The sequence below is a fragment of the Trichosurus vulpecula genome, chromosome 1 (genome assembly GCF_011100635.1).
Source record: "Trichosurus vulpecula isolate mTriVul1 chromosome 1, mTriVul1.pri, whole genome shotgun sequence".
NCBI classification, from domain to species: Eukaryota; Metazoa; Chordata; class Mammalia; order Diprotodontia; family Phalangeridae; genus Trichosurus; species Trichosurus vulpecula.
Window position 1 is genome coordinate 311,281,123 of NC_050573.1, and position 16,743 is coordinate 311,297,865.

Below are 16,743 nucleotides of genomic sequence, written 5' to 3' on the forward strand. Positions count from 1 at the left end.
GTAAAACAACTTTTTAAAGAAATTTAGCAGTGAAGGGGAGAAGAAAGATGAGGTAGCATTTAGTCAGGATATAAAGGTTAAGGGAATATTTAAAAAAAAAATATATATATATATATGTTGGTGAGACCCAACTATATTTCTAGGCAGAATGCAGGCAGCCCACAGATAAGGCAAGGCTACCAATCTTTAAGAGAGATGGGATATTTTGGGGGGTTTAGTTTAGAGGAATAAGGGAGAAAAGGATCAACAGCAGAAGGATTAGTCTTAATAAACATTTTCAAAGTATTTTCATTAGCTTCTTCCCATTCCCTCTATGAATAGAAGAAGGGCATGATAGAGTATAATAGCCTGAGATGGTGGGAGGTATAGAGAAAGAGAGATGAGAAAATTCATGAAAGATAAAGTCAATCTTGGTGAAATAAGGCATACATTGTAAGCATACAGGGAGTAGGGTTAGATAGAGTTGAGGATGAGGAAAGGGGAAAGAAATCAATTGGAGCAGGCACCATGGGTAATGAAATGAGTAATTGATGTGGGGAACAATAGGATTAATGAATAGGAACAAGAGTCCAGCTGAGGTTGTAAAACCTCTTTTGTAATGATTAAAATCAACTTGATTCTTGATGTTTTTTTTTTCCATTGACCTTTAGCAGGCCTGAGGTAGGAACAGAGAAGTCTGATGGTGTGGAGCTTAACCAGGGATGCAGGTTTACATGTAAAAAGGCAGAGAGGGACAAACAAGTTTAGGGTATTGGCAAATAAATCATTAGCATCGTCAGTAATGGTGTCAAGGCTAGTTTTGAAGGCAAACAAAGTCTGAGTGGGAGAAGTGGACCGGCAGAATAGGAACAGTTCCTGGGACCTAAGGATATTTGGATATAGATTGATTTTAATGTGAATGAGTACAAGAGAAGAAAGGACAGGGGATTATATTTGAAGAGTTAAGCCTCAAAGTTTTAGATCTCAGAAATTTCACTAATTCCAAGAAAAGGTGAAGCTTAAGATGTTGACATTTGGTTTATTAGGGACTAGTCTAGTCTGGGACTCAGGGGTGGGAAACCTGTGGCCCTGAGGCCATGTGTGACCCTCTAGGTCCTTGGGTGCAGCCTTTGTATTGAGTCCACATTTTACAAAACAAATCCTTTTATTAAAGAGATTAGTTCTGTGAAGTTTTGATTCAGTCAAAGGGCTGCACTTGAACTAGGGAGACACATGAGGTCTTGAGGCTGCAGGTTCACCACCCTTGGTCTAGGCTATTTTAGTTGAAGAGGTTGAGAAATTGTGTGGGGAGATTATTAGAGGGATCATCTATATGATCATTGAAGTTCACAAGGGTGATAATAATCAGGATGATGAGGGAAACCATGAATCAGTTACAGTCCTTGAAAGTTGAGAGAATGACTTAGAAAAAGCAGGAGTTGCCTCAAGCCAAATGCACCACAGCATATTTTTGTATTGAGGGGAGCTAAGAATGTTTTTTACATCTTAAAATACAAGAAAACTATTTAAAAATGTAAAAAAAATCATTTGGGGCTCAGGGATCATGCAAAAGTAGTCTGTAGTTTGTCAATTCTTGCCCTAGACTATCAATATTTGGGGAAGAGGAGTGAAGATAGTTACAATTCAAGCACACCCTCTCTGAGATCAAAGTAGCCAGTTTTGTGGTGTCAATCTCTTTTTTCTGTTCCAGGTAGGAATCAAAGACTCTTTTGGAAAGGGCTAGATGAAGTTCCAGGTATATCTATTCATGTCCCCCTGGAAGCCAACTTTAGACAAGTACATGTGAATATTCATATGATTGATTGTTGTCCTTTGTTCTTGAAGGGGACAAAAATGACATCACTATGATTGAGTCAAGTTTCAGTGTGTCTGACTATGGCTGATCAGACCAATATGAGCTCAGAATGCCCTAGCATAGGTTGGGCACAAATAGTCTGTGTGAACATTTGGGGTGGATACTCTAAATTTGCACATCCTGTGTTTCCTTTCAATTGTTTCAATTCTGCTTTGCTCATAGAGCACAGCCCCTTCTCTGATGTGGGTATGCCATGGTGTGCAATCCTGTGCCAGTGTGTCCCATGTCACCCAATAAATTTCAGAGTTCTTGAGAGAGACCTTGAGAGTGTCCTCGTATCACTTCTTCTGACCACCATGTGAATGCTTGCCCTGTGTGAGTTCTCCATTTTTGGCAAATGTATGCTTTACATTTGAAAAATATGGCCAGCCCATTGGTATTGCACTCTCTGAAGCAGAATTTGAATGCTTGGCAGTTTAGTTCGAGTAAAGATCAGCGTCTGGTACCTTATCCTGCCAAATGATCTTCAGAATATTCCTAAGACAATTCAAATGCAAGCAATTCAGTTTGCTGGCACAGGGCTGCAGACTATGCAGGTTTCACAGGTATACAACAATGAGGTCAGCACAATGGCTCTGCAGACCTTCAGTTTGGTAGTCAGTCTAATACCTCTTCTCTCCCATACTTTGCTTCGGAGCCTCCCAAACATGGAACTAGCTCTGACAATGTGTGCGTCAACCACATTATCAATGTGTACACTCCTGGAAAGTACACTACCATGGTAAGTGAACTTATCCACAGCATTCAAAACTTCTCCATTTGCTGTAAATGATGGTTCCACATATGAATGGTGTTGTGGTGGCTGATGGAGTATTTTCTTAGTGTCAATTGTTAGGCCAAAATCAGCACAAGCAGCAGAGAAGTGATCCATACTTTTTGCATTTCAGCTTCAGCAGCTGAATTGAGTGCACTATCATGCATCAACAGAAAATCATATGCCAACACTCCTTCCACTTTTGCCTTGGTTTATAGCCTTTCAAGTTGAAGAATTTACCATCAGTGAAGTAGTTGACCTTGATGCTGTGTTCATCCTCATTGAAAGAATTTGACAACATGGAAAATACCATGCTAAAAAGCATGGGAGCAAACAGCCTTGTTTTACTCCATTGGTGGCTGGGAAGGCACCAGAGCATTGTCCATTATCTATAACCCAGGGAGCGTGCTGCCATGAAATTGACATACAATGCTGATGAACTCCTTGGGGCAACCAAATTTTGACATAATTTTGCATAAGACCCCATGACTAATAGTATCAAAGACATTGGTCAGATCTACAGACATTGTGTACAGCCTTCTGTTCTGCTCCTGGTATTTCTCGTGGAGTTATCAGGCAGCAAACACCATATCGACTGTTCCTTGGCCCTTTCTGAAGCCACACTGTCTCTCAGGTAGATGACCGTCTTCCAGGTGAAGGATTAGCCTATTAAGGAGGACTCTGGCAAGAATCTTGCCAGCAATGACTAAGAGAGAGACTCCCCTGTGATTGTTACAGAACAATCTGTTTTCTTTACTTTTATAGAGATGAATGATGGAGGCATTCTTGAACTCCTGGGGGATAACCTCCTCTTGCCATATAATCTGGAAAATTTCAGTCAGCTTTTATGTGAGCAATGGACCTCCTACCTTGTTAATCTCAGCTGGAATACAATCAGCACCAAGTGCTTTGCCACATGAAAGGAGCCTAATGGCATTCAAAATCTCTTCTTCAGTTGGAGATTCAGCTAGAAAGGGATTGACTTTAGCCTGAGGTAGACAGTCAATGGCCTCAGCATTGATTGATGAAGGTCTGTTGAGAACACTATGGAAGTGTTCAACTCATCTGTCTAGGATCATGTCCTTATCACTAATCAACGTGGCTCTGTCAGCAATGAGTAGTTGAGATGCACCATAGGTTTTTGGCCCATAAATGGCCTTCAGGGTATCATAAAAGCAGTTTGGATTATTATTATCAGCATGAAATTGAGTTTCATCTTCCTTCTTACTGAGCCAAAAATCCTGCATCTCTCTAAGTTTAGCTCATACTTTACTTTTGATGGAATTAAATGCTGCCTTCTTAGACATGGCAAACCCTGTGGAGTTCTTGTTTTTCTTTTAGCAGCTTCTGAGTTTCCCCATCATTTTCATCAAACCAGTCTTGGTGTTTGTGAGTGTTCTGACCCAGATGAGTAAATGCAGTGCCATACACCAAATCTCTGAAAGCTGCCCACTCCTTTTCTGCTCCACTGTTGCCAACTGTGTATTGACTCAACTTTCCCTCCAAGTTAGCAACAAACTGTTCCTACTCAGAAAAGAGCACTAATTTTTTGACAATAATTCTTCTGATAGTCATCTTGCCTTGGGGACGCTGCTTTCGTTGAATGTGAATATTTAGCTTGGAAAGGATAAGTCTGTGAGCAGTCCAGCACTCTGTACCACACATTCCCTTCATCACTCTCACATCCTGTCTGTCTCTTCTCCTTAAATCACATAGTCTATTAAAAGCTAAAGTTTGCTGTAAGGGTTCATCCATGAAGTTTTATTGCAATTGGGTAAATGGAAGACGTGTTGGTGATGAGAAGGTCATGAGATGCACAAGTCTTCAGCAGTAAGTGACCATTGCTGTTACCATTTCCAACTCCATTCCTCCCTAAGATTCCCCGCCAAGTCTCATAGTCTGAGCTTAATCTAGCATTAAAGTCATCCAGAATGATAAGCTTGTTCTCTTTTGGCACGTAGATGATAAGGGTCTCCAGGTCTTCATAAAATTTTCTTTGACCTCATCAGGGTTCGTCATGGTAGAGGCATAGGCACTGATGATGGGAGCATGTTATTTTGCTGCAAGTAGCAATCACATTGTCACAAGCTTGTTCACTCCTTTTGGAATGCATACAAGGTTGTTGACTAGATTAGTTTTGATTGCAAAACCTATGCCAGCTTTATGGTGCTCGGCTTCACTGTGGCCACTCCAGAAAAATGTATATCCAGCTCCGACTTCAGGAAGCTGGCCATCATTTACCAGCCTTGTTTCACTCAGGGCTGCTATTTGGACGTGGTACCTGCTGAGTTCTCTTGCAACAAGAGCTGTTCATCTTTCAGGCCTACAGGATTTTGTGTTGTCTACCAGTGTGTACACATACCATGTGCTGATGGTGAGTGGAATTGTCTTTGCAGACATTTTTGTACATATTTTTGGTGTTTGGACCACAAAGTAGGATTCCCTACCTGCCATGGTAATCAGAACAGGGTTGAAAAAGCAGACAATTTTAAGGGAACCTTTTTTAGCACCTTCCTCACAGCAGAAAGTGAGCAATGTGATCCTGAAAAGGCTACTCAGGGGGCTGCTGAATTCCACAGCTGCCTCCAGTGAGAAATGACCCAATGACCTGGGTGGCCTTTGTACAGGATTGTGACTACAGCTCCCAGTGTATCCTCACCTGCTGCTTCGTTACTTGCTTATCCCCACAGGACTTTAAGATAGGTATAATGGTAAAATAGTATGGGTGATGTCTTTTGACATATATATATATATATATGCATATTTATATATAATATACATATAAAATATACAATATTATATAATTATCATATAATATACTTATATAAGGGTATAACATATATTAGAAACACAGATACACACACACACACCGTACGTGTAGATGTGAACCATCAGTAGATAACTAAAACAAATATGAAAAACAAGCCTATAATGAGTTGAAAAAGAAATAGTTGACAAGAAGGAAAATAACATTTGTTGGAGGCACTTTGGTAGGATATACTAGTGCACTAGTCATTGACCCATATATTGAGTCACCTCCCATCATTTAAAGTCAAACTAAAATACTGCCGCTTTAATACAACATTACCTGATCTCTATTGTTCATAAAAACCTTACCTACTCAAGTGGAACTGTGGAATGGCCCCACTTTTCTGGATAGTAATTTAGCATTATACTTAAAAGGTCACTATACTCTGTATACCCTTTGATCCAACAATACCAGTAAAAGCAAATATCCCAAGAAGGTCAAACAGAAGGAAAGGACTTATATGTTCAAAAACATTTATATCATAACTTTTTCTTGTAGCAAAAAAAAAAAGATCTTTCCCTCCACCACCCGATCCCACCTGCTGCCCAGTCTACCAGGTACTGAATGCCCCTTCTCTTGGCTAGACGCTGACTTCTGCCCCCTATTATCATCCACATGAGAGGTAATCCAGAGCCATATACAGTTTTGACCATTGGGCCAACTACCTCATTCTCAGCAATATCGAGTCTGAGGTTGAGTTGTTCACCCAGTTTGAATGAACAAGGAGTCACTAACTGTGATGCTTCCATTAAGTTGGCAGACTGCCACTACATGCTAGGGACTACCAGGCTAATTACTATTTGAGTAACTATTGAACCTCCTGAGTCTTGTCTGATACGTCACCCTGAGGAACACTGAGAGTCACCTATTTCGAAAGTGAGCTCCTTGAGAGCAGAGACATCTTGGATTTTCCACTTACACTTTTATTGCTTAACACATTTCCTGGCACACAGTAAGTACTCAATATTATAAATGTATGTATTTATTGATTGATTTATTAATTTAGCAACTTGGAAATTAGAGGAGTACCCAAAATTTGGAAAATTGGTGAACAAATTATAGCATAAGAATATAATGGAGTACTATTGTGCTGCTAGAAATTCAGAAAAACCAAGGAAGCCATATATTAACTGATGCAAGTAGTAGATTCAATCTCAATGACATGGAAACCACTTTACAAAATGGAGTTATTTATGTCTTAAAAGACATGGTTTACATCTTATTGACTCTACAAAGAACATGGAGAAGATGGGAAACTGAGGTCAAGAGAGGTAAGTGACTATCCAAGGTCATAATGGTAAAAAGGAGCAGAGTTGAGTTTTAAATTAAGGTGCCCTGTTCAGTCTAATACATAACTCTTGGGTTAAAATAGATTTTACTCCTCCTAGGTAATGGGAGCAATAAGAAGGAAAGGTCAGAAGATAAATCAAACTTATTGCTTGTAATAAGACTGGGAGATGGTCTAAATTTTCCCATTAATCAATAAAGAATTCCAGAATAGACCAAGAAATAAACTAAATAAAATCATTATAATGCTTACTTTATATCCTGCAAAGAATAATGGCCAGACTACACTAGATATGTCTAATTTTTCTCAAATGATGCTGAGTAAAGTTTGTATTTTACATGAAAGAATGTCACTTATTGATGATGTTTCTATGGATTTCCTCTAATATATATTATCTGATATGGAATAAGTTGTGGCTTGAAGGCTTCCTAACATTGTTTATATTTATCAGTCTTTTCTTCAGTAGAAATCCCTTCATGTACATTAAGGGTTGAATTGTTTCTGAAGGCTTATTTAATTCTTTACATTTATAAGACTTCTCTCCATTATGAATCTGATGTTGAACAAGGGATGAATGATTAGTTAAGTGTTTCTCACACTCATTATATGTGGAAGGTTTCTCTCCTGGTATGAATTTTTCAATGTACAGTAGGGATTGAGCTGTGACTGACACATTTCCCACATTTGTACCATGCATAAAGCTGTCTCTGGTATGAGTACTCTGATGTATATTAAGGCTTGAATGTTGTCTGAAGGCTTCCCTACATTCTTTACATTTGTAAAGCTTCTTCTCAGTATGAATCCTATGATATATAAAGATTATGCAATCACAAAAGATTTTCCCCACACAGTATACTTACAAGGCTTTTCTCCAGTATGAATCACTTGATGTTGAATAAAGTATAAGAATTGACTGAAGGCTTTACCACATTCATTACATGTATAAGATTTCACTCCAGCATGTATCCTCTCTGATATGCAATAACTTGTGAGTGTTTTTTTAATGAATGATTTTCCATATTCTTTACAGTCATAAATCTATCCACTATGAATTTTCTGATGGTTGTTCATTTATTTGAAGTTATATTCTTCCTTTCTCTGCTGCTCCTTTCTTTTGCTCCCATTTCCCCCAAATCTTCCGAAATGGGTAAGAAATATAGTATCACTTTTTCTACCTTTGCTCCCTTAAATGATCCTTCTTCTGGAATGCTCTCCTTAGGAGATGTTTCAGTCTAGGCTCCAAGTCTGAAAGACATTCATATGAATTATAAAGTTTTCTAGCTTTCTGAACTGGGAGAAAGAACATTGGGCATGATACACCGTAATTGAAAATGGTACCCATAGACAAGTGATACTGATTACTCTCAGATACAGCCTTTCATTCTGGGAAGGAGTTGATACACACAAAACTACGGGGAGATGAAGCATTATCTACAGAGTGGGCATGGGACTAGTGTGTATGAAGAAGTTATAAAAAACCATCTAGGATTCTAGGAAGTCCGAAAAATGAGATGATCAGATAAGTTGTGATGTTACTGAGACCTTGGTTTTGGATGTATGTACAAAATCTTATGAAATAAATTAAGGAGAAAGCAAGGTGTGGACAGTGGGTATAAAATACAAATGCCCTCTGGATTTTGCTGTTTTTCTGCCTAATTCAGGTGTGGGGCTAGCATGAGAGAGCTCTGCCTGCAGGACACCCTTCTCACTCTGACCCTGTCTTAGTCTCCTTTCCATCTTCTCTACAGAAGTTTTCAGGAAAAGCTATGGAACCCTAATCTCACCCAAAAATATATCTCATTTATCCTGTCTGACTATGTCACTTCCTCCCTATTCCTCTCCTCCACCCCCAACCTCAGTCACTAAACTCTCCTGGCTCTCTAGCACTGCCAGAATCAAATATCAAAACTCTGGTATTCAAAAGCCTTCACACTCTGTTCCTCTCCTACCTTTTTCAAACTTCTTATACTTTATTCACCATTCCCTTTCATCTTTCCACATATCCAGTGACACTAACTTCTTTGCTGTTCTTCCCAGAAGACTTTCCAGCTCCAGATCCCAGGCATTTCCCTATGCCTGGAATACTCTGGCTCCTTCTCTTTCCCTCCTAGTTTTGCTGGCTTCCTTCAGGCTGTAGCTAAAATCCCATCTTCTGTACAAAGTTTTCCCTGGTCCACATCTATATTAGTATCTTCCATCTAATGGCTGTCTCCAATTTATCCTTTATCTAGCTTATTTCTACATGGTTGTATGAATATTGTCTTCTCATTGGATTAAGAGCTCCATGAAAATGGGAACTATCTCTTTTTTAAATTTTAAATGTTATTTTAATTTTATTTATTTATTTTGTTTTTAATTTCATTTTTAATTAATTTATTTTTAGTTTTCAACATTTATTACCACAAGATTTTGAGTTCCATATTTTCTTGCCATCTCCCCCTCCTCCACTCCAAGAGGGCATGCATCCTGATTATTCCTTCCCCTAGTCTGCCCTCCCTTCTATCACTACCCCCCTCTTACTCCCTTTCCCCTTACTTTCTTGTAGGGCAAGATAGATTTCTATACCCCATTGCCTGTGTATCTTGTTTCCAAGTTGCATGTAAAAACAATTTTTAACACTTATTTTTAGAACATTGAATTCCAAATTCTATCCCTTCTTCCCTCCCCACCCACCCTCATTGAGAAAGCAAGCAATTCAGTATAGGTTATACATGTGTATTTATACAAAACACTTCCATAAGAGTCATGTTATGAAAGACTAACTATATTTCCCTCCATCCTATCCTTCCCCCCCCCCCATTTATTCTGTTTTCTCCTTTGACCCTGTCCTTTTTCGAAAGTGTTTGCTTCTGACTACCCCTCCCACAATCTGCCCTCACTTCTATTATCTCCTCTTATCTCCTCCCCCCAATTTCCTATAGGTTAAGATACCCAATTGAGAGTGCGTGTTATTGCCTCCTTAAGACAAATCCAATGAGAGTAAGATTCACTCATTTCCTTTCATCTCTCATTTCTTCCCTTCCATTATAAGAGCTTTTTCTTGCCTCTTTTATGTGAGATCATTTACCTACTATCTCTTCCTTTCTCCTTTTCCCAACATATTCCTCTCTCACTCCTTAATTTTATTTTTTAGGTATCATTCATTCAAATTCAAATCATCCTGTGCCCTCTCTCTCTCTCTCTCTCTCTCTCTCTCTATATATATATATATATATATATGTATATATATATATATATGCATATATATATATATGTATGTATATTCCCTTCAACTACCCTAATATTGAGAAAGGTCTCATGAGTTACAAATATTATCTTTCCATGTAGGAATGTAAACAGTTCAACTTTAGTAAGTCCCTTATAATTTATCTTTCATGTTTACCTTTTCATGCTTCTCTTGATTCTTGTATTTGAAAGTCAAATTTTCTATTCAGCCCTTGTCTTTCATCAAGAATGCTTGAAAGTCTATTTCATTGAATATTTATTTTTTCTCTTGAAGTATTACACTCGGTTTTGCTAGGTAGGTGATTCTTGGTTTTAATCCTAGATCCTTTGACCTCTGGAATATCATATTCCAGGCCCTCTGATCCCTTAATGTAGAAGCAGCTAGATCCTGTGTTATTCTGATTGTGTTTCCACAATACTCTAATTATTTCTTTCTGGCTGCTTGCAATATTTTCTCCTAGACCTGGGAACTCTGGAATTTGGTGACAATATTCCAAGGAGTTTTCCTTTTGGGATCTTTCTCAAAAGGCAATCGGTGGATTTCTTTCAATTTCTATTTTACCCTCTGGTTCTAGAATATCAGGACAGTTTTCCTTGATAATTTCTTGAAAGATGATATCTAGCCTCTTTTTTGATCATGGCTTTCAGGTAGTCCAATAATTTTAAAATTATCTCTCCTGGATATATTTTCCAGGTCAGTAGTTTTTGCCAAAGACATCTCTCACATTGTCTTCTATTTTTCATTCTTTTGGTTCTGTTTTATAATTTCTTGATTTCTCATAATGGCATTAGCTTCCACTTGCTCCATTCTAATTTTTTTTTTTTTTTGCTTTTTGGCAGGGCAGTTGGGGTTAAGTGACTTGCCCAAGGTCACACAGCTAGTACATGTGTCAAGTATTTGAGGCCGGATTTGAACTCAGGTCCTCCTGACTCCAGGGCCGATGCTCTACTGACTGCGCCACTTAGCAGCCCCTCCATTCTAATTTTTAAGGAATTATTTTCTTCTGTGAGCTTTTGGACTTCCTTTTCTATTTGGCCAATTCTGCTAATTAAGGCATTATTCTCTTCATTGGCTTTTTGGGCCTCTTTTGCCATTTGAGTCATTCTGTTTTTTAAGGTGTTGTTTTCTTCAGTATTTTTTGAGTCTCCTTTAGCAAACTGTTGACTCATTTTTCATGATTTTCCTGCATCACTCTCATTTCTCTTCCCAATTTTTCCTCCATTTCTCTTACTTGATTTTCAAAATCCATTTTGAGCTCTTCTGTGGCTTGAGACCAATCTATATTTTTCTTGGAGGCTTTTGATGTAGGAGCTTTGACTTTGTTGTCTTTTCTGGTTGTTTTTTATTTTACCTTCTTTGTCACCAAAGTAAAATTCTATAGTCTGAGTTTTTATACTATTTGCTCATTTTCCCAGCCCGCTACTTGCCTTTTGAGCTCTTTGCCAAGGTAGAACTCTGCTTGAAGAGTGGAAAGTGCATTGTCCCATTGGGTTTTGCATAGCTATTTTCAGAGATACTTCTAGGTACCTGTAAATTTTCAGTTCTTCTAAGGTGGTATGATCAAAGGAGAGGGATTTACTCCTCTCCTTGCCTGTGCTCTGCTATGTGAGTGACCACAAGCACTCTTTTCTGCCTTGGAACTCGGAGGAGGATTCATTCTCCACAGCTGTTACAAGTTCTGTCACACCAGCTCTCCTCCTGAACCCCACACCCCCACCCAGGACTGTGACTCAGATCCAAGCAGGGCAAAGCAAGAGAATACTGTCTCATTGCCAGCAAAGAGATCTCTGCAATACCCCTACTGTCTGTGGGCCTGGAGCTCTGGAAGTCACTATTTATGCTGCTGCTATTCTGCTGCCCCGAGGCTGGGGCTAGATCATGCTCCTCTCTCATCCAGATTTTGCCTACTGATCTTCTATGTTGTCTTTGGCATTTGTGGGTTGAGAAGATTGGAATCTGCCACAGCTGCCAGTGATTCAGTCCTCTGAATCCTGCTCCAGTTCTGTCAGTACTGGCACAGTTCACACTAGATTGTACTGCACTCCCAGCCCAGTGTGATAGACCTTTCTTGTCGACCTTCCAGGTTGTCATGGGCTGGAAATTTGTTTCACTCTGTCATTTTGTGGGTTCTATAGCTCTAGAATTTGTTTAGAGTCATTTTTACATGTATTTGGAGGAGTATGCTAGAGAACTAAAGCAAGTCCTTGTTTTCACTCCGCCATCTTGGCTCCAACCCTGAGCAGAAACTGTCTTTTGACTTTCTTTGCATCACCAGTACTAAGTTCAATCCATAGCACATAGCAGGCACTTAATAAATGCTGGGTACCTAGGCAGCACAGTGGATAGAGTGCCAGACATGGAGTTAGGTAGACTTATCTTCCTGAATTCTCATCTGGCCTCAGACATTTATCTGTTGTGTGACCCTAGGTAAGTCACCTACCTCTCTTTGCTTCAGTTTCTTTATCTGTAAAACGAGCCAAAGAAAGAAATGGCAAACCATTCTTTATCTTTGCTAAGAAAACCCCAAATATGGTCACAAAGAGCCAGACATGACTGAAAATGACTGAAATAAATGCAGATTGACTTTCATTTCATGAGCAATATAGACACTAAAGAAGGAATAAATAAATATAAGATTTATAAATAGAAGTCTATAATAAATAGAAAGAGAGGAGAATGATGAAGATAATGAAGAAAAAATCCTTCTTTTAGAAAAAAGGCACAGAAAATGAAATTTTAAAAACTAAAACAGTAAGTTGAATCGGTGTACAGGAAGGGAAATTTTACTTGACTACTTAATTGAAAGAAAAAAGGAAGTGAAGAAGTAAATAGGAACTAATAAGAAGCAAAACTAGGGAAAGGGGTGACAAATGTGAGGGGAATGGGGGTTTTGAGAGTGAAAATAGACATTGGGAATAGGGTCATGTTAAAGTAGGTTAAGGGAAAATAACTGAAGAGACAAAGTGCTGAGTTTACAATGGAAGAGGGGAATAAAATTCTAAAGATCTCCTATGGAAAGGCTTAAATCCCCCAACGAGACAAGCATCATGTTGAGGATCTATAAATTCTACCACCAGGTAGCAGCTCTCAAGTTCAATACATCTATGGCAGTAAACACTTTAAAACATCCAACTAAGGATCATATAGTTTCTTCTTAGAGACCTACAAGAAGTGGGAAAACCACTCTCAGGGAAGCTCAGGATGCTTTTGGACCTTGCATTGTTATGAAGTTTATCCTCATATGGAGTCTAAATCAATTGATTAAAAATATTCATGTGCTGGGAGGGCAGAGCCAAGATGGCAGCTGGAAAGCAGGGACTTGCTTAAGCTGCCCCCCAAATCCCTCCAAACACCTGTAAAAATGGCTCTGAACAAGTTCTAGAGCTGTGGAACCCATAAAATGGCAGAGTGAAACAGGTATCCAGCCCAGGAGAACCTGGATGGTCTCCAGGAAGGATCTATGTGATAAATTATCACAGTGATGAGAGCAGAGGGCTGCCCCACCTAGGGTGCACCAGGACAGACCAGACCCTGAGTCAGCCAGCCAGAACAGTCCTTGAGGCCATGAAACAGTGAGCTGTGGCAGTCTCCAGACTTCTCAACCTACAAAAGCCAAAGAGCAGGGTATGGGGAAACTGTGGGATCAAGTTCAGAGAGGTCTGGCGGCCAACTCTGGGGGTGGAGGAAATGGTGCAGAGATGGCCATAGCAGCAGCAGGAAGCTCCTGAGGCTGCCTCCACAGCACCAGTGTCAGTGGCTTCCCGATTCCCTGGCTCATATGGTGGGAGGAATCTAGCAGCAGATCAGAGTGGGAGTACAAGGAACGCTTTGTGGGCACAAAGGCAGATTCTCTTGCTGTGCCCTGCTCAGATCTGTATTATGGTCCTGGTTGGTGTTTCTTTGGAGAGGAGGAGCACTGCTGTGACAAAGCCTGGGGTGACTATGGAATAGAAGTACCTCTGAAAACAGCAGTGCTTGGACCCTAAAGCTTGGGACGAAGTACTCTCTACTCTACAAGCAGTCATATCCTGACAAAAAAGCTCAAGGGTCAAGTAGTTGGCTGGGAACATGAACAGGCAGTGAAAATGAACTCAGACTCAAACTCAGACTCAAACTCAAACTCTTGATTGCCTTTTTGGTGACAAAGAAGACCAAAACGTATAGCCAGAAGAAGTCAAAAAACTCATAGCGCCTACATAAAAAGCTTCCAAGAAAAATCTGAACTGGGCTCAGGCCATGGAAGAGCTCAAAAAGGATTTGGAAAAGCAAATAAGACAAGAAGAGGAAAAATTGGGACCAGAAATGAGGGTGATGCAAGAAAACCATGAAAAACAAGTCAATGACTTGCTAAAGAAGACCGAAAAAATACTGAAGAAAATAACACCTTAAAAATAGGCTAACCCAAATATCAAAATAGCTCCAAAAAGCCAATGAGAAGAATGCCTTGAAAGGCAGAATTAGCCAAATGGAAAGGGAGATGCAAAAGACCACTGAAGAAAATACCATCTTAGAAATTAGATTGGAGCAAGTGGAAGCTAGTGATTTTATGAGAAATCAAGGAATTATAAAACAGAACCAAAGGAACAAAAATGGAAGACAATGTGAAACCTCTTCTTGACCAAAGCACTGACCTGGAGAAAGGATATTTTTAGTTTTCAGCATTGATTTTCACAAGAGTTTCAATTACAAATTTTCTCCCCCTTTGTACCCTGCGCCCCACTCCTAGGGCAAGATAAATTTTTATTTCCCATTGCTTGTATATCTTATTTCCTATCTGCATGCAAAAACTTTGAGTTCAAAATTCTCTCCCCTCTTGCCTCCCCACCCACCCTCCCTAAGAAAGCAAACAATTCAATATAGGCTGCATGTGTATCAATACGCAAAACCCTTCCACAATACTCATGTTGTGAAAGACTAACTATATTTTACTCCTTCCTATCTTATCCCTCTTTATTCAATTTTCTCCCTTGACCCTATCCCTTTTAAAAAATGTTTGCTTTTTATTACCTCCTCCCCACTATCTGCCCTCCCTTCTATCATTCCCCCTTTTTTATCTCCTTCCTCCTTCTTTCCTGTGGGGTAAGATATCCAATTGAGTGTGTATGTTATTCCATCCTCAGGTCAAATCTGATGAGAGCAAGATTCACTCATTCCCCCTCACCTGCCCCCTTTTACCTTCCAATGAACTTCTTTTTCTTGCCACTTTTATGTGAGATAATTTACTCCATTCTATCTCTCCCTTTTTCTCTTTCTCAATATATTCCTCTCTCATCCCTTACTTTGAGTTTTTTAGATATCATCCCTTCATATTCAACTCACCCTGTGCCCTCTGTGTATATATATATATATATATATATATATATATATATATATATATATATATATATATATTTATATATATATATATATATATATATATAGATAGATAGATATAGATATTCCCTTCAGCTACCCTAATACTGAGGTTTCATGAATTATCGCTAGACATCATATTTCAAGAAATTATCAAGGAAAGCTGCCCTGATACTCTAGAGACAGAGGGTAAAATAGAAATTGAAAGAATCCCCTGATTGCCTCTCGAAAAAGATCCCAAAAAGAAAACTCCTAGGAATATTGTAACCAAATTTCAGAGTTTCCAGGTCAAGGAGAAAAATACCGCAAGCATCCAGAAAGAGACAATTTGAATATTGTGGAAACACAATCAGAATAATACAAGATCTTGCAGCTTCTACATTAATGAATCTAAGGGCTTCAAATATGGTATTCTGGAGGTCAAAGGAGCTAGGATTAAAACCAAGAATCACTTACCCAGCAAAACTGAGTATAATTCTCCAAGGCAAAATATGGATTTTCAATAAAATAGAAGACTTTCAAGGTTTCTCAGTGAAAAGACCAGAGCTGAATAGAAAATTTGACTTTCAAATACAAGAATCAAGAGAAGCATGAAAAGGTAAATAAGAAAGAGAATTCATAACAGACTTACTAACGTTGAACTGTTATGTTTATATTCCTACATGGAAAGATGGTCTGTGTAATTCATGAGACCTTTCTCAGTATTAGGGGAGTTAAAAGGAATATAGACAGAGGGCACAGGATGAGTTGAATATGAAGGGATGATATCTAAATAATGAAATAAATTTAAGGGATGAGAGAGGAATACAATGAGAGAGGGAGAAAAGGAGAGATAGAATGGGATAAATTATCTCATATAAAAGTGGCAAGTAAAAGCAGTTCTGTTGGAAGGGAAGAGGAGCCAGGTGAGGGGCAATGAGTGAATCTTACTCTCATCAGATTTGACCTGAGGAGGGAATAACATACACTCCCAACTGGGTATCTTACTCCACAGGAAAGTAAGAGGAAGGGGATAAAAAAGGGGGGATAATAGCAGGGAGGGCAGATGGGGGAGGAGGTAATCAAAAGCAAACACCTTTGAAAAGGGACAGAGTCAAGGGAGAAAATTGAAATAAGGGGGGATGAGATAGGAGGGAGCAAAATATAGTTAGTCTTTCAAATCATGAGTATTGTGGAAATGTTTTACATAATGATACATGTGTTATCTATGTTGAATTGCTTGCCTTCCCAGGGAGAATGGGTGGGAAGGGAAGAGGGGAGAGAATTTGGAACTCAAAGTTTTGAAAGCAGATGCTTAAAAATTTTTTTTAAAAAGTTGTTTTTTTGCGTGATGCTGGGAAACAAGATATATAGGGAATGGGGCATAGAAATCTAGCCTGCCCTACAAGAAAGCAAGGGGAAAGAGGATGGGGGGGGGAGTGGGGTGAAAGAGGGGAGGGCTGACTGGGGAACTAGGCAA